The sequence below is a fragment of the Oryx dammah genome, unplaced genomic scaffold, assembly GCF_014754425.2.
Source record: "Oryx dammah isolate SB20612 unplaced genomic scaffold, SCBI_Odam_1.1 HiC_scaffold_17, whole genome shotgun sequence".
Lineage (NCBI taxonomy): Eukaryota > Metazoa > Chordata > Mammalia > Artiodactyla > Bovidae > Oryx > Oryx dammah.
In genome coordinates, this window is record NW_024070201.1 from 29,330,923 (window position 1) to 29,350,315 (window position 19,393).

Sequence of the window (19,393 nt, forward strand, 5' to 3'; positions counted from 1 at the left end):
GTAAAGGTGACAAGAGTGACAGCACGGAGCAGAGACCCCAGCCAAGCTGCAAGAGGACATGCAGTGTAGGCAAGAAATAAACCTTTGCTGTTTTGTGCCACTAAGATTTTGACTTTTTTTCTTGCTGCAGCATAACTAGCCTATCTTGACAGATACAGGTGATTTTTCCCACAAAGCATATTTTTTATTTTGATGAGGCTAAAATGATCAGTTCTTTATTTTGTGACTTCTAAGTCTGTATCAGAAATCTTCCCGGCTTCTGGATTATTATTTTAAAAATTCTCCCATGGCATGGTTAGTTGAAAATCCATTATTTTTCTCTCAATTTGAAATGCCATCAGGTGCTATTACTCTGATTGTTGCTCCAAAGTTAAAGAAGCAGAGCCTGGGGCACTGGCTGCTGCAGTCGCCATCAACCATTGCTAATGTGTTAGCACTTTGTGTTAGTCAGGGAAGGCAAGATTTATGACTTGGTAACAAAAGACCCTTATCGAAGTGACTTAGTATATACGCATTTGTTTCTTGTTCACAAAAATGCTCATAGCTCTCTAGGACAGCTGTCCCCACTGATCCAAGCAGATTAGATTCTGGTGATGGCACCATCTCAACATATGCTGCATGTGCCACAAAGACTGAACAGACTGGCAGAATTCGAACCTGCTCTTCTCTGTTTCTGCTGGAGGTGACACTTAGACCTACAGTCCATTGGCCAGCACAAGGCAGATTGCACTGCCTGACCTCAGGTAGCGCAGATCTGTAGTCAGGTCTCTGCTTCTAGCAGCAACATGTTCAAGAACTGCCACTCCCAAAGCCTATAGGAACCTGCTACTAGTTCATGTCCAAGTGCCTGCCTGACCCGCAACAGCTCCCATGGTTTGGCCCCACCAGACTCCTCCCAGCACATCACCCGCCTCTCCCTGGTTTTACTCCCTGCTCCAGATTCATCACACCACATCTGAGCCTTTTCTCATGACCTCCCTTTGTTTATCAGTCTTTCACCTCTTCTTTCCTAAGTTCCTCAGAGACCCAGTCAAGGTCAGTCTCTTTCATGAAGCCTTCTTCTGGTTCAGCTCTTAGTGTTCTCCCTTCTCAGAGCTCCTCCAGGGATTCCTTTTAAGCTCTCACTCAGCCCTGAGCACATGTTCCTTCTATGGCCTAGATTGTAACCCTTGGAGGTCGAGGGCTGGGTCTTAACCCTCTTTGTGCTCTCAATGCCCTTCTCAGTAGGGCTCTCAATGATTTTAACTCACCAATGGTTGTTAAACATCTACTAAATGTTAGACACCAAGCGAGGCGTGGAGGATGCAAAGAACAATAAAACACGGTCCTAGAAGGAAATTAACTAGCATTTATATGTTGCCTGATCTGTAGCATCTAATGATGAAGAGAGACAACTCTGGAGTCTGCTTGGGGTTAAGCCCTGACTCTGGTTAAATAAGCTGTAGAACCTCAGGCAAGTTACTTAACATCTTTAGCCTGAGTTTTCTCATCTTCAACAATAATGATGCTCGTTATCTGCAGTATTAGCTTCCCAGGGCTGCTATAACAAATTACCACAAACTGGGTGGCTGAAGACAACAGAAATGTGTTCTCTGACAGCTCTGGAAGCTAGAAATTCGAAATCAAGGGGTTGGCAAGGCTGTTCTCCTTCTAAAGGCTCTAGGGAAGAATTCTTTCTGTGCCTCTTCTGCTTCTGATGGCTCCCAGCACTCCTCGGTGCTCCTTGGCTGGTCGCTGCACCCTTCCAATCTCTGCCTCCATCCTTACATGATATTGTTCTCTTTCTCTCCTCTCCCCCCATGTCTTCTCCTCTTCTTATAATGACATCAGATATAGGGTTTAGGATTCACCTAAATCCAGTATGACCACATCATAACTAATTTTGTAAAAAACACATCTGCAAAACCCTACTTCCATATAAGGTCACATTGTGAGGTTCCAGGTTGACATATTTTTGGAGGGAGCATTTAGTCAACCTACCTCATAAGATTATTGCGAGGATTAAATAAGACGGGGAGTAAAAACTCACTGAATGTTGAGTAAAAAGATGGTGACTAAAAACTCACCCAATGTTCAGTTCAGTTCAGTCTCTCAGTCGTGTCCAACTCTTTGTGACCCCATGAATCACAGCACGCTTGGCCTCCCTGTCCATCACCAACTCCTGGAGTTCACCCAAACTCATGTGCATCGAGTCAGTAATGCCATCCAGCCATCTCATCCTCTGTCATTCTTAGAATAGTATATTAGTGAGGATTACTTTATTTCAGTGTCAGAAACTCAACTCAGTCCTGGTATGGTTGGATCTGGGTGTTAAATGAGGCTATTTGGAATCTTTCTCTTTCCCTCTCTCAGCTCTCTGTCATCTTCATTCTTACGTACTCTCTCCCAGTGAAGTGGCAGAGACATCCTTCAACAGGTCTAGGGCTCCATTTGACCAGCTAATCATCCTCGGTGGAAAAGAAGCACCTCTTTCCTCAATAGTTTCAGGAAAGTCTCAGAACTGATTCTCACGGAGCCGAGCTGGACTGTAAGTCCATTCCAGAAGTGTTCTCTGTGGGCAGAATGATGGAGTAACCTGAGCTGGAGGATGGAGAGGGAGTTAGCCATAGCTGAACCACTTCAATAGCAAGTGAGTGAGGGGTGGTTCCCAGAAGGGAAATCAGAATGTTGGACTACTGGATGCTAAGCAGGCAAAAGGACAGCTAGTTCACCATGGCACTGTTGTGGGCCAGCTTGTGCCAGGGCCCGGGACAGTGCAGGAGTTTCAGTCAATGGTCACTGAATGGTCATATGAGCGATGTAACATGTTTAGTTTGAAGCAGATTGCTCGCGTTTTTTCATTATTTCCCACAATAGCACTATTTCCATTTTGTAGATGTAGAAATTGAGGTTTAGTGAGTTTAAGTGATCTGTCCAAGATGACAGATTGAAAAATTCGTAGAGTTAGGATTCAAAGCCAGGTAGGTTTCATTGTGGAATCTATGTTATTTCTATTACACCACTTTACATTTTGTTTACCAAAATCATAGTGAGAGAAGAGAGTATGAATACATATCACTTTCAGGTGCAAATGTAAAATTAATGCATTTCTTGGTCACCTTCCCACAATTTACCACCCTACAAGTTCAAATCCCCCTTTTCTTTTTACTAGTCACATATCTCAATTTATTACTGTTTCTTAAAATAGTACACAAGCCCCTAGATTTAACTATGTCTTTGGGTTTTCATTTCTTCTCTATGATGCTTCATGCACCTATAATTAGTAACACCAATGTAATTTTATGCCTTTTCTTCTGTTAATCTGTAGTTTGTTAGTTTAATTTGCAGGGCCCAAGTACATAATCAAAAGGGTAGAGGAAAAATATTCCTTCTCCTACAATATTTAAGTTGGTTCCAGTTTTTGGCTATTAGGGAGCAAGTCCCTTTGAATGTTTTTATTCATGTCTTTTGACAGACTTATGCCAAAAGCACTTGCTTTTGTTAGGTACACAGCTAGAAGTGAAATTGTTGGGTCATAGCTCCTACCAGCATTTGCTGCTCCCTGTCTCCTACCTTTTGAAGTTCCTCATATTGTGCAGAACCCCTGCCTGCTTAGACCTCTCCAAGCCCAGGGGCAGAGGGTTGAACAAGATGACTTCCGAGGCCTCGCTCCTGTTTCCCAGAAGGGCTTAACCATAGGTTTCCTCCGTCTTAAGCTCCTGCCAGCACCACTATTTGCTCATGAAAACGTTTCATGTGATTAGCCAAGTAATGACATCTTAAAACTGTAGAGCTAATATATTACGTAATAAAACACAGGAGCAAATCTCTTTGACACACAGTGGTGATTTACTCCACCAGCCATAAAGATAATTACATTTCAGGTTGATATATAAAAGGCGGCAGGCAGAGCTTATGAAGAATTAGCAAAGCTTTGTGTCGGACCTCTCCATCCATGTGGACCTATTTGTCATTCCTCTCGCTACCAGCTGGCAAACATTGACTCAGCTGGGCCTGCTCAGTGACTGGTCACTGCTGCCACTGGGAGGAACAGTTGGACCCACTGAAGGAGCAGCAGGGAAGGCTCAGGCTTGGGATACAGGCATTCAGTCCCACCGGAAGCTCTGTAACATTGCTGGGGAAAGCTCTGGCCCACACACTAAGCGCTTGGTCTCTGGGCCTGCTATGCCCCCTCCAGCCTTAAGTAAGTCACCGCCTCTCTTGGAATCAAGATATGCCCTGGGGCAAGATGATACCCAACTCCTTGCCCTATCACCCAGGAGAATATTGTGAATACTCTCTGAACTTCTAGGACCAATTTTTCAGAATCAAAGTCGGGTGGCTCAGTATGACAACTTAGTGAAATTTTAAGGGCAAAGTGGTAGGGCGTAAGGACCCAGGGATGCCCTGGTGTCACTGATTTCCAGGACTCTGTTCCCCCATAATCCTTGCTTTCCCAGACCAGAAGGCAAGGGTCCAGCGGGAGATCAGAAGAAAGGAATCTGGAAGGACCTTGAGGCATCAGCATCTAAACTTTCAGTTTAGAAACAGGAAATTGAGGAAGGGAGAGGACATGTAACGGTCCAGATTCACAGAGAAGATCAGTGTCAAAGCTGAGAACAGAAACCAGGAGCAAAAACAAAGAGCCAAGAGATGTGAAGATTTTGCTGCCATTTGGGTAAGGGAGCCCAGAATCCAATGCTATATCAGCTCCTTCTTTTACTTCGGCACAAAGCAAGATTTCAAAGGAAACCCAGCGCCACACTGCTTCCCACTTCTCTCTTGCTTCTCCATTCCTTCTCTGTTGTTCCAGCTGGTGATGGCTTGTCTTGGAGAGGGTAGGTCTGGGTGCAGGGAGATGGCCAAGATGAACTCTGGAGAGTCTGGCTGGCTAATCCTTAGACCTGGGGAAAAGTGGGACTTGAGAGGTGAGCTGTGGATGATTAAGGTTGAAGTAGCCATCAACCAATCCCAGTGAACCCTTGGGAAATAACAGTCAGGACTCCTGGAGTCTCCTTCTTTACCTCCGCACCTTCTGATTTTCTGAGGTCAGCTTTGGTTTTCCGCTAGGAAATGTCTTCATCTGGCCATGCCTGGGCAGAGTGCCTCCTGCTGGTCCGATGGGGATATTCTCCAGTGAGCCCTAGGTCCTGAGTTTGGGAAGAAGCAAACCTCCCTGGTAACTCAGTAAAGAATCAGCCTGCGAAGCAGGAGACCTGGGTTCAATCCCTGGGTCGGGAAGTTCCCCTGGAGAAGAGAATGGCAACTTACTCCAGTATTCTTGCCTGGAGAATTCCATGGACGGAGAATTCCATGGACAGGCTAGCAGGTCACAGAGTCCCACACAACTGAGGGACTAACACTTTCACTTTTCTTTCAACATTGCAAATATCTGATTCAACAAAAAGCCATTTGCTAGGGTTTGGGCATGCACCGCCAAGCCCCCATTCTTTCCCCTGAATACAGACGTGGCAGGTGTGGGGCACAGTTTGGTGGCGGGCGGCAGGGCGGGGATGGGGAGGGCGACGGTGGTTGGAGGAAGCATCCCAGCAAGCCCAGGAGAAACCCAGAGTCCCTTCCAGGTTCTGGAATGTGCACACTCAAGACCCACGGCTCCCCTCAGCTGCGGGCCCCAGTTCCCTGCGGAGTCAGTCACTGAGGCAAACGGGAGTTGGGAGGGGTCTTTCTGAATCGAGTTCAGACCGCCGGGGTCTCTAGAAACCCCCAAGCCCCTCCCCCTGGCCATTGTCTCCTCCTGCGCTGACCTTCGCGTCCTTCTCCCGCCAGCAGCCTGGGAGGCACTTTGGCTGGCTGCGGAGCCAGGCTCTTTGAATGACAGTGGGGCGGGGGAACCGCGGGGCGTCCATTTGTTCTCCTTGGAAGTGGAGGCAGATAAACAGCGCCGCTAACGACCGCGTCTCCACGTCCGCGGGCTTCTGGGAGCCGTCCCAGCAGGGAGCCCGGGAGAAGACGAATCGCTTTGAATGACACAGGACATGGCAGATTGGATGTTTAATTTGGGCATCTATCTAGAACACCCCCACCCCCCACCTCCTCGGCTCCCACTTAGCATCCTGCCGGGGAGAGAAAGCCTTGCTCCTCACAAATTGCCTTGTCTGGCGCAGAGAAAAATCCCAACGTGACTGATGTCTAGATGGGTCCCTCCGAGTGCGGGGAAGGGAAACAGCACGACTGCATAATGTTCCTTCTCACGAAGACAAGGCGTTGTGCCAGAGTCGGAGATCTGTCGGACTTCAGAAAGGACGGCCTGCGGGGGCGGGCTACTGGCTGGGGGTGCGGGTTTGCTGAGGAGTCTATCGGAGGCAGAGGGAGGACCAGCGGACCGAGGCAAGGGTTTGGGGGCTGTGGGGGGCCTGCAGGATCGGGAAGAGGAGGCCTGCACGGTGTCCTGGAGGGCGGCGTTAGGATGCGGGGCGCAAAGGCAGTGCGCTGGCCCTGTAGCCCGCCAGCCTTCGCGAGACTCTGCTCTGGAGCAGCTGATCACAACCTGTCAGTCCTGCTTTCTCTCCGGCCTCACCTGCCTCCACATCTTTCCAAACAAGGAAAGGAGCTACAAACATGGCAATCACCTTCTCTGGCAGCGACCAAGAGCTGTCAGGGCGCAGCAAGGGCCAGAGCCCCGCCCAGCCCAGGGTGGGGAGCCCCGGGGAGGAGGGTCTGGGCTGCAGCAGCCCTCTATGCCTATCTTGAACTCACTGGGAAGGCCTCTCAGTGCAGGGATTGTGGAGGTCGGGGGCGGAGGCGGGGGGTGGGGTGGGGGTGTGTGTCTGTGTGTGTGTGGTGTGTGGTGTGTGTGTGTGTGTCCATGGGCACCCCTGAGCCAGACCAGAGTTTGAGTTCAGGGCCCAGCACCCAAGAGCACAGCTGCTGAGACAGCAGTTATGGAAGGCGTGAGGGGGTGAGAGGAGAGCCAGACATTGGCATTTCTGCTAACAATTGTGTGGCCCAGGTTAGTCCCTTGACCTTGGCCTCTTCATCAAGGAAACACAGGGACTGAGGTGGGGGGTGGGGGAAGTTCTCTTCCACCCCATTTGGTCATTCTGTGGTTCAGGAGATGCCATAGCAGTGTTGCAGGAAGGAGGACCCCTTCCAGGGCCCGAAACTGGGCTCTTGTCTAACACTCGGAAATGAATTGTCCGAGGAGACACATGTGCTGACAAAGCAAGAGAGTTTATTGGGAAAGGGCACCTGGTGGAGAGCAGTAGGGTAAGGGAACCCAGGAGAACTGCTCTGCTGCGTGGCTCGCAGTCTCGGGTTTTATGGTGATGGGATTACTTTCTGGGTGGTCTTTGGCCAATCATTCTAATTCAGAGTCTTTCCTGGTGGCGAATGCATAGCTCAGCCAAGATGGATGCTAGCGAGAGGGATTCTGGGAAGTGGACGGACATACGGTGTCTCCTTTCAACCTTTCTTGAACGCTAGCCGTTGGTGGTGGCTTATCAGTTCAGTATTCCTTATCAGGATCTCCTGTCATAAAACAACTCATGCAAATGGTTACTATGGTGCCTGGCCAGGGTGAGTGGTTTCAATCAGTGTGCTTCCCCTAACAGTGGCAACTGGAGTGGCATTTGGTCCCTGACTGAGGTTTGGAAGGGCTGTTTTGCAGAAAGCTTTACTTTCTTTCTTTTTTTTTTTCCATTTTGGGGGGCTTCCCTGGTAGCTTAGATGGTAAAGAACTGCCTGTAAAGTGGGAGAACCAGGTTCAATCCCTGGGTTGGGAAGATCCCTTGGAGAAGGGAACGGCTACCTACTTTAGTATTCTTGCTTGGAAAATTCCATGGGCAGAGGAGCCTGGTGGGCTACACAGTCCACGGGGTCCCAAAGAGTTGGACACGACTGAGAGACTAACACTTTCATTTTAGGTTCAAAGGATTTATTAGCAAAAGAAATCACTCGTTATACACAAATAAACAGTGTCAATATTTAATAGAAGATTATTTAACTTAATTTCAACATTCAGCATTAAAAGAAAAGAAATAGAAACAATAGCCAGAAGTAACAGTGGTACACATCACCAAACTGGGTGGAAATCTACATCCAGACTTGAACAGTGCTGGGAAGTCCCAAGTAACAGCAATTTGAAGTTCCAACTGGGAAAGGGTCCTGGGCAGTGCTTCAGCTTTGGAGGCTCCCGCTGAAACCATTTGGTGGTGTTTTGTGGGGGCTCTGGTACCATAATCCCGTAGGTCTCAGTGCTGAAAGAATTCAATGAGAGGCAAAGTGATAGATAAGAGACGATTTATCAGAATAGGATGCTTATGAAACTTACAGGCAGGCAGGTGAGGGAGTGCCATGTCCCAAGAACTTACTGGGCTACATTTTTAAAATCAAAGGAAAAGTAGGGAGGGGCGAAGATCTCCTTTGTCTTTTTTAGAGTAGACGTCATGCTTCCATCATCAGCTCCTCCTCTAGGTTGAGCAGGGGAGTTTCCTTATCGTTTGTGGTCGAGCTAGGTCTACAAATCACTGTTTTCTATGTGTACAGAGAGCATGTCCTAGGGACCATTAACTTACTGAGCTCACTGAGCAGAACGTGGATCTCATGCCACCATTTTTTTATTGTTTTGGGGCAGGTCTTGTGCTTCCGTCTCATTGTTTTGTTGCTAAACAAGCCTGCTTGGTTTTGTGGTTAAGCAAACCTGCTTTCTTGAGTAATCATTAATTTACAAGGGTCTCCTGTATTTTTTTCACTTACATTCCCCTAGTGGGATTAACTACTTAATCACCTACTTTGTCCCTTTATTCTGTCCCTATCACCGCTTGTAATCCCAGGCTGTAAACTGACTCCATCATCAGTTTGTGTGCAAAAATGCAGCTCTGGTTTTTCTTTAACTTTTGCCATGCTTGTTCCACCTTGTGAATTATAAGATTCCTTAAACCCCAGGGAAGCAGCCAGGTCCCCAGGGGCTTAAGAAATTCCAAGACCAACTCCCTTTCTTATTTAAAGTGCCACCTTGGGGGGTTTTCTAGTGGTTAAGCATCTACCTTGCAGCGCAGGGGACACTGGTTTGATCAGATGGTGTGCTTGCAGGCAGGCATGTAATCCAGGCAGGGTCCAGGCAAGGTCAGAAGTCAATCAGAGGCATGTTTCCCTACTTCTGAAGTCTGAACAGGACTACCTCTATAAGGCAATGGCACCCCACTCCAGTACTCTTGCCTGGAAAATCCCATGGACGGAGGAGCCTGGTGGGCTGCAGTCCATGGGATCGCTAAGAGTCGGACACTACTGAGCTACTTCACTTTCATGCACTGGAGAAGGAAATGGCAACCCACTCCAGTGTTCTTGCCTGGAGAATCCCAGGGACGGGGGAATCTGGTGGGCTGCCGTCTCTGGGGTCACACAGAGTTGGACACGACTGAAGCAACTTAGCAGCAGCAGCAGCAGCAACAAGGACCTAGGAAATCACAGCTTTTTGGCCTCGTCCTCTCTTCACACTCCCAGAGGAGTGTTGAGGTGACTAATACAGGTCCTTTGAAATGAAGAGACATGTGGATCAGACTCCTCAGGACTTTTCAAGCCCGAAGAAGTCTGGAACTAAGTGGTTGATTGATGGAGGTACATCTGGAAGTGTCTCACTTCCCTCCTGTCAGCCTTGGAATCTTCCTGCACATCGCTACCCACACATAGCACATCATTCCCCAGCCCTTGCTGCCTCTCTTGTTGAAGAAGGAATTCATAGGGCCTGGACTCCATCTTAGGCCTGTTCATGCTGATCATGCTCAGCCACCTTTCCAATGGCCCCTGAACTCTGTGTTTAGTGCCTATGAAAACAACAACAGAAGAATAAGACCCCCTCCAGACAGGGGAACCTTGAAGATCGTATCTAGGTTACTCATCGCCTAAAAGAAAACATACACTAATCACCCCTTCCTCCAGACAGGCCATAAATTTTTCTGTGTCTATCAGAGTGTAACCTCGGGTTTATTGATTATTGGCTAACTGTTTGACTGTTTGAGCACATGAGCACATAGCACGTGAATGATGGGTTATTGGGATTGTGTTTTCCTTGGTTTATGTAAGTCTCAAGGAATTTGGAGTGGGGGGTTCAGATACGTACACATGGGGTATAAAACATTTTCACAAATGCTGGTCGGGGTCCTTAGCTAAGAGGAGACTCTGCCTTGGGCCGGGCGGTGTAATAAACTGCACTCCACTATTTGCATTGTCCTTCGAGTGAGTTTGTTTCCCTGAACGCGTGGCTACAACATTTGGTGCATTGGCCGGGAAACTCCTCACTTTGAGGAGACAGGTCTCATTTGAGGCCACCCCGAGGGTTTGTGGCTTGAATCTTCTAGAGGAGGGAAGGCGCCTCGCCCCTCTGGAAGAATTCAGCCTTTCAATGCCCGGTTTCTTCACTTTGGCAGGTAGTGAAAGGCAGCAAGGGAACTGAGCGCTCAGGTGCGGAGGAACCCACCCGGCAGGGTGGAAGAGAGGGCCTGATCACCCCCCTGGGAGGGGCTAGAAGGGGCACGGGCCCACAGGGGCCTGGAATAGGCAGGCAGCAGCGATTGCTTGGTACACAGGTTGATGAGTGTGCTACGGTTTAGGAAGGAAATTTGTGAAGGTCATTTAGGAGGTGTGTCCACGCCGTCTCAGGGAAAATTATTACCAGCGATAGCCAGGGGATTTTTAGGATAGGAAACCGGTCCTTGTATGGTCATATTCTGCCCTCCCCCAGGAGGTGTCCCGTCTGCTGTGAAATTCTTGACCCCTTCAGAATTGTTAGGCTAGAAGGATATATAAGTGAGTATGAATTGGCTTTTCTGGAGATGGCCTGGGACATGGTATCTTTAACCCATCTGTGATTTCATCCGCACCTGATCAAGCCCAGCAAGGCAGAACGGACTTTAAGGGAAAAACAGTCTTGGACCACGTGGTGTTCTGGTTCGGCTGTGCTGACCGGAATGTGAAGGCACGCCGATCCCCCTTCTCCCTCTGGGATCTGGCAGGTAAGGCTTTTCTCACCCCAATTAGGAAGGAGGCAGAACGGCAGTTTAAGTGTCATTGAGTGGAAATATCAGAAGTACATAGGGTACTGAGAACTTCGTAGACAGAACGAAAAGGAAAAGTAGAAGGTCCGAGAAGGTAAGCAAGATGGGAGGAAGTGAATCTAAGGCAACCATATTGGAGTGCATGATTAAAAATTTTGAGAAGGGATTAGGAGACTATGGGGTGAAGATGAAGCCTAACCGCCTCCACATAATCTGTGAGGTCGAATGGCCTCCTATGGAAGTAGGATGGCCACCAGAGAACACCATGAACTTAAAAATAGTGGAAGCAGTCTATACAGTAGTCACAGGAGAGCCAGGACACCTGGATCAATATCCGTATATTGACTCATGGCCAGGGTTAGCTCAAGACCCTCCTACTTGGACAAGGTTCTGTATCCAGAAGGGAAAGGGAAAAATATTAATGGCACAAAAATTGACTGATGATAAAAAATGAAATTCTACAGGATTTGGATGGGTGGACCTGACTCCTCCCCCATACTGGATAATGACGCTCCTGCCTCAGTGCTCCACCAGGACTGGAGGCTGCCTTAATGCCCAGTCCAGGGCCAGGGGAAGTCCTGCAGCAGCCGCTGCTTCTCTGCCAGCTCTCCTGGAGGTCGCAGAGCTGCCACCTCAGCAGGCTCTAACCCCAGGGACAGAAGCTTCCGGCCAGCACTTCCAGGATCCAGCTCCAGCCACTGCCCAAGACATACCCGCCTCTCCTGGTGAGTACTGACTTTAGGGGAGGGAGATGTTGGAATTAAGCGGAGACTGCACTCTGCCGGAGGGAACGAAAGAAAGAGAACAGACAAGAGATTTGCAATGCTAGCTGCTGTTCTGGGAAAGTCTATCTCTGGGCCCTCCTGAAAACCTCCTCTGCCCCGGGGACAGGACAGTCCTTCAACCGGTCCCAATGGAGGCCCCGGTCCCGTTACAGCCAAACCAGTGTGCCTGGTGCCAAGATTTTGGCCACTGGAAGAATGAATGCCCTAAGGGAAGGAAGGAAGAGGAAGCTCCCACAGTTGTGGGGCTTGCTGACTTGGAAATTAAATAGGGCTGCCGGGGCTCAGAGATATCAGGTCCCTGAGAACCCATGGTAACCTTAAAAGTGGGGGACCAAAACATTGACTTCATGGTGGATATAGGAGCAGAACTGTCGGTAGTAACAAAACCTGTGGCACCACTGTCCAAAAAGACTACTGCTGTAACTGGGGTATGGGGAGAAGCAATGATTAAATCATTTTGCCAGCCCAGAAAATGTCAGATGGGGGGCACCAAGTGATTCATGAATTCCTCTACATTCCTGTGCCCAGTACCCCTGTTGGGAAGAGACTTGCTCTCTAAACTGTCACGCGAGTGTATGTTCCTCGGTTCTTTGTCTCATCACAACAAAAATTTGGAGTGACGGACATTAAAGCCCCTTCGGCATGTCACAGCTCTCAGGTCTTGGATAGACCGTGTTATAGCTCTCGGACCATGTTATAGCTCTTAGACAAATCAGTGTTACAGCTCAGTGTTACAGCTCTATTTTATTTAGAAGATAGCAGGAAAATCCATCTTCTAGGCGTGAGGGCACGTCGATCCAAAGGCACGAGGAGATGAGCACCCCAGCACGTGGGGGGGGGGGAGAGCTAGCTTTGGCTCCTCTTTTTATATGTTTATCTCTCCCTGGGCCTGTCCTATGTAAACTGGGCCAGCCAGGAGTGTTGTTTGTTTTACCTGAGGTCCTCACTCCCGTCCTCCTCGGACCTTTTGTTCTATTTTTGCGGGCTTTTCCCTTCCTTGTCTTTAGCCACTGCCATTTTGGACTCCTTTTCCCTATTCTACCTACCTAACAATCCTGCCTCAAGAGATGGGAGGCCCAATTCTTTGGGAATAGGGGCGTCGAGGTCTTTCTGGCTACTTCCTGCTGAACTGGGACAGCGAGGGGTATTGGGCCCCCCCTCTTGCTATTCTCAAGCCTCAGAGTCCTTATAGCGGTGTCCATCTAAGGGTGTGTGATATTTTCCGTGGTCGGCTGTAGTTTTATATCTTTGTTGAACTGACACTGCATGTTGTAGCTTGTTGACCTGGGCAGAGACAAAACAAGTTAGACAATTGACAGTACATGGAATAATCGTAAGCATCATCAATATAGCATAACAAGGACTAGTGGGGCATTAGCCAAGTTTAAATTCACATCACCAGGATGGCTCAAGTCCCTCCTTGTTCAGGCATCAGAAGATCTATCTCCTGTCTGTTTTGGAGTACTAGCTCTACCAAACTGTGTTGGCTCTTTAGAGATATTCTGAGAAATCTTATCTCCAGAAACCAGATTTTGGGGGGTGTTCATTAGAATGGCGTCCTGAATAGGTATCTGAGATCTCCCAGGGGCTCACAGGTGTATTGAGTGTCCTCCTCTGTTTTCTTCCACGGCTTGACTCATGAGTAGTGAATCCAGGAGTCATGTCTTGATACCTTGACTGCTGTGGGGGTAGAAAGTTATTACAGGGTAGGGGCCCTTCCATGTGGGTTGGAGTTGGGCCTTTGGGGAAACATCTTTCCAGACTTTAATTAGGACTTGAGTTCCTGGAGCATATAGTGGTGACTCCTTAGAATCTTTTGGGTCCTGGTTCATACCCCACAAGCATATATATCTTGTTGGAATTGCCCAATGGCCATGGTATAAGACTGGAGGGTCTGAACCTCTGGATCTAGGAAGAGGTCATTGACATAAAAAAAGGTCTCCCATATAGCATCTTATAAGGACTAAGACCAACCTGTTCCTTAGGGGCAATGCAGGTGCGGAGGAGAGTTATTGGTAAAGCCTCCTTTCACCCCAGGGATGTCTCCTGGGTTATCTTTTTTATCGCTGATTTTAAGAATTGATTGGCTCTTTCTACTTTTTCTGAAGATTGAGGCCTCCAGGCACAGTGGAGATAGTAACTAATGCCCAATGCTTTCGAGACCCCTTGGGTGACCTTAGAAGTAAATGATGTCCCATTGTCACTTTGTAATGACCTGGGCAGACCAAATCTTGGAATGATTTCATGGAGCAGTTTTTTTTACCACTTCCTCAGCCTTCTCAGTCCAGGTGGGAAAGCCTTTAATCCATCCTGTGAATGTATCTATCATGACTAATAGGTATTTATACCCTTGAGAAACTGGCATCTGGGTGAAGTCCATCTGCCAGTCCTCTCCTGGATAGGTCCCACGTCATTGGACGGACTGGGCCAGCTGGGGTCTTTGAGCTCCTTGGGGGTTGTTTAATTAGCAAGTGGGACAAGAGGAGACCACTTGTCTTATAGTTGTTTGGAAACCTGTTCCTCTGAAAGACCTTTCTAGTAATCTTTGGAGGGCCTTTTCTCCTAAATGAGTAGTGGCATGTAAGGAGTTAACCAACTTTCATTGCAGGTTCCCAGGCAGAAAAAGGAGTTCCTCCTTTTGGAACCACCCCATATGATCTTGAAAGCCCTCACTCTTAGCTTTAAGAGTCTCACCTTCAGTATATGAAAGAGTTTCTGGCAAATTAGTCTGTGGAACTAAGGTGGCAATCCCTATTAGGTCATGGTTCTGTAATGCTGCTCTCCTAGCTGCCTGATCAGCTGCTTGGTTCCCTCGTGCCACTTCTGTGTTCCCCTTTTGGTGTCCTTTACAGTGGGAGACTGAAACCTCAGTGGGCAAGTGGACTGCCTCCAAGAGTCGAAAATCTGATCACCATATTTGATTGGGGACCCTTGGGCACCCTCGGGTGGTCAAGTGGCCCCTTTCTTTTCAAATAGCTGCATGTGCATGTAGCACCAGAAAGGCATACTTGGAATCAGTGTAAATGGCTATTCTTTTTCCTTTTCCAAGCTCTAAAGCTCGAGTCAGGGCTATGAGCTCAGCTAATTGGGCTGAAGTACCTGGTGGCAGAGGCTTAGCCTCTATGATCTCAAAATTGGAGACTACTGCATACCCAGCTCTTCTTTTTCCATCTAAGACTAAGCTGCTTCCATCAGTGTACCAGATTTCCTCAAGATTGGTCAGAGGATCTTCCGACAATCCCTCTCGGGGTTTTGTCCAGTGGTCCAAGGTTTCTAGACAAGAATGAAAGGGGAGAGAGCCCTCGGGGGTAGGCAGGAGGGTGGCCGGGTTAAGAACCTCCCAAGGGGATATAGTGAGGCCTGGATTTTCCATCAGCATTACTTGATATCTGAGGATTCTTTGATCAGACATACATAAATGGCCTCTCCCATTTAGGAGTTGTTTTACTTGGTGGCTGGTAAAAATAGTTAGTTTGCCCCCAATGGAGAGTTTTAAAGCATCTTCTGTCATGATTGCAATAGCTGCAAGATTTCGAAGGCGGGGGGCCAGCCTCAGGCGGTTGGATCAAGCCTCTTGGATAAGTAAGCTACAGGCTGGGGCTCAGATCCCAACCTTTGAGTTAACACTCCCAAGGCTATTCCCTCTCTCTCATGGACATAGAGTTGGAATGCCTTTTCTGGGTCTGGCAACCTCAAGGCAGGTGCCTGGGTTAAGGCCTGTTTTAGTGTAGCCTCTGCCTTCTTTTGAGGAGTTCCCCACATCAGTGGGATTGAATCATCTCGTCCCTCTAAGCTTTCATATAAGGGCCGGGCAATTAGACCATAGTTGGGTATCCAGATTCTACAATATCCAGTTAGCCCCAGGAAAGCTCGCAATTGTTTTCGAGTTGTGGGGGAGGGCAACTGGAGGATTCCTTGTACCCGATCAGAGGACAGCCTCCTGGACCCGTGTGTAATCTGAACACCCAGGTAAGTGACCTTTGTCTCGGCCATCTGTGCCTTAGTGCGGGAGACTGTATATCCCCTTTCTGCCAAGAAGTTTAGAACCTGAATTGCATGCTGTTGGGCACTTTTCTCATCTGGAGAGCAGATTAGTAGGTCATCTACGTATTGTAATATTTTCCCAATAGGTCCCAGGTCCAGATCTAGGAGATCCTGGCTAAGGGCCTGTCCAAACAGGGGGCTATCTCTGAACCCCTGAGGTAATACTGTCCAAGTCATCTGTTGGTGTTTTTCTCCTGGGGCCTCCCACTCAAAGGCAAAAAGATATTGGGATTCCTTAGCCAGTGGTATGCAAAAAAAAAAAAAAAAAAAGCATCTTTGAGATCCAAGACTGTAAACCACTTGGCACTGGGTGGGATTTCTCCCAAGGTTACATAGGGGTTGGGTACTGTGGGATGGAGGGGGACCACAGCTTCATTTATGATCCGGAGATCTTGAACCGTTCGCCAGGTTCCGTCTTCTTTCTTTACTGAGAGGATTGGGGTGTTACATGGCGAACTGGTGGGGACCAATAGCCCACAAGCAAGGAGTTTATTTATTAAAGGCTATAGTCCCTCCTGAGCCTCTCTTTTGAGAGGGTATTGTTTCCGGTTAGGAAACCGAGTGGGATCTCAGAGGACAATGATGACCGGTTCAGCTTGGTGGGCTGGTCCAGGAATCCCTTGGTCCCACACCTGGGGGTTAATTTTGTCTTCCCATAGTTTTTGGTCCCTCTCTACTGAAGGTAATGGGTTCTTCAGTAGTAACCAGGAGCTGTAGAGCTCTAGGGGCTGAAAAACTTCCCATCACAAGGATGGTCCCTAGTTTAGTGAGTATATCTCTTCCCAATAAGGGAGTAGGACCCTCAGGAACCACCAGAAACCGGTGGGAAAATATTTGTCCATCCCAGCAACAAAGAAGTGCTCAGTAGTTGCTTTTCCTGTAGCACCCAAAATGGTACAGGTTTGGGAGTAGAAGGCTCCAGAGTAGGAGATCAAGACAAAGTAGGTGGCCCCTGTGTCAACCAAGAAATTCTCGGACCTACCTGCCACATCCAGTTGCACCCTTGGCTCCAGCCCCGTGATGGTTATCTGTGACAGGCGGGCTGGCTTGTCACGGTTTGGACACTCTTTGGCCCAATGCCTCGCCTGTCTACAGATCAGGCATCTGTCTTGTGCCTTGTCCTTCAAGGACTCCGGGTTTGCCATAGGGCTTCTCTGGAGGGCAGCCAGCATCTGGGCATGCTTGTCTCTTTCTTTCTCTCCTTCTCCTGGGCCTTGGCCTCCTTCTCCTGTTCTTTGTTACAAAAGGTATTGGTGGCTGTCTGGACCATCTCATCTAAAGAGGCAATGGGGTCCTGCTGTTGTAGCTAAATTCTGATATCTGATGCACAATTCCTTTAAAATCACCTGTCCCTCGTAAGAGTCTAAGTCCAGATTGGTAAACTTTTGGAGTGCCTCTTTTAGCCTTTCCAGAAAGGCAATGGGGTTCTCACTGGGCTCCTGAGTTATTGCTGAGACTGGGCACAGTCCCACAATAGGCTTCCTTCTGCTTCCATGGGTGGACTTCCTTAGGGGTGAGTCTTTCTGAAGCTTATCCTACCCAGAACTGTTGCAACCTGAGAGCCAGGCATCCTCGGGTCAGGGTGCAGATCCCCAGGCAGGCAGGTCGAGGCATGATGGCCTCCCGAGAATTGGGTCCCTAGGCAGGTCGAGGCGTGACGACCTCCTGGGACCCCTGGACTGGAGTTGGGCGTCCCCAAGATCTCCCGTGTGACCAGTACTGGGTAGGATTAGGGGGCTGGATATTATAGAGTATTTTCCTCCCAAGGCCAGCTATTTTCCGGTTGTCTCTCCAGAAGATTGTAGAGGCAACTTTGTGGGTCTGGATGGGGCTCAGGAAAAGAGCATGAAACAGGAGGGAAGGGGGCAGAGCACAACCTTGGAAAGAATGACAGAGTGAAGAATCAAAGCTACTCCATTTTGTAAGGTTCCGAGAAAAGAGCCTTTGGAAATCCCCTGACCTCATCCCACCACCTGCGAACCAATCAGAACCCTTGGCCAGTCCGGGAAATTCGAATCAAGCCCGGGAAAGGAGAACCAATCAGAACTCAACACCTAACCCTTCACCAGAAGGTGACCAATCAGACCCGGAGACTCCCGTTTTTCGAATTTTTCGCGCAATAATACCCTATATAAGCAACGTAACCCAGAGCTCAGGGGTTCTCCCTATAGCTGCTGTGTCAGTATCGGTGGGAGCCCCAGCTCGAGCTTGGTAATAAAAACTCTCTTGCTTTTGCATCAGATATCGTCTCCCTGGTGGTCATTGGGAGATTTCACGACTTGGGCATAACAAGAGCACAAGGGTATAATGTAAACCAATTAAAATCAATTGGGTCCAAGATGACAAGTCAAATTCAAGTAAACCTTAATCCCCAATCTACAAGCCAACAGACACACCCAGAGGTGGCAGGACAGCTCCAAGGCATGGTCAAAAGAGGGAGGAGTGGGTGGTTCCCCAATGGCTGGGATGATCCTCTCACTCATTAGCATATGAATTCACCACGCTAGCAAAACCTAGCCAGGCTGCATTCCATGGCCAGTACCCTGTAGAGTGGGCGCTTCTCTCTGAATCTTAACAAGTCTACCTCTTATCTATCGCTTTGACTCTCAATGAATTTTTGCAATGAGACATCAGAGCCTGAGTTTCATTAGTTTTGGCTGGGCTTGAGTCCTGGGAGAGAGCTGAAGGACAGGAGGAAAAAGCAGTGGGAAAAACGTGCCAAGGAGTCCCCTTCATACCCCGCCGGAAAATTTGCTAAACATCTGACTGGTGCTCAGTTTCATTGGTCTGATCCTTGGTACAGAGAAGAAAAAGGACAGAAGAACCCCCACCGGCTTGCGTAACAGCTACTGGGGCTCAGCAGATAGCACCTTTGGGACATGCTGAGGACTGGCCTCTCCAGAGTCCCTCAATTGTGCCCCCTGCCACCCGCCTGTTCCCAGGAGGTTTGAGGAAACAAGAAACGAGAGATTGTAAAGGAATTAAGATTTCGTTAGGCATGTCCCTCCAGCCAGAGGAGCAAGGACCTCTTACCTTAACTAGAGGTCTTCTGGAATCTGAGACTGGGCCGCGTGAGCTTTCTGCTGAGTTTGTTTCTCGCTGTCACGGTTTCCAGCATGATGGGCCTGCTCCTGCTCTGGATTTTCTTTGCGGTCCGCCTCTACTGTGGGAGCTTCGCTGAGCTGGGTTCCTGCTGTGCTTGGCCTCTTCTGCGCGGAGGTTGTTTCAGCCAGGTTAAATCCGAGTCACGGCACTATAGATGTCACGCGAGTGTATGTTCCTCGGTTCTTTGTCTCGTCACAACAAAGATTTGGAGTGACGGACATTAAAGCCCCTTTGCCGTGTCACAGCACTCAAGTCTTGGATAGACCGTGTTATAGCTCTCAGGTCTCGAATGGACCATGTTATAGCTCTTAGACAAATCAGTGTTACAGCTCTATTTTATTTAGAAGATAGCAGGAAAATCCATCTTTGAGGCATGAGGGCAGGTCGATCCAAAGGCATGAGGAGAAGAGTGCCCCAGTGAGTGGGGGAGAGAGAGAGAGAGAGAGCTAGCTTTGGCTCCTCTATTTA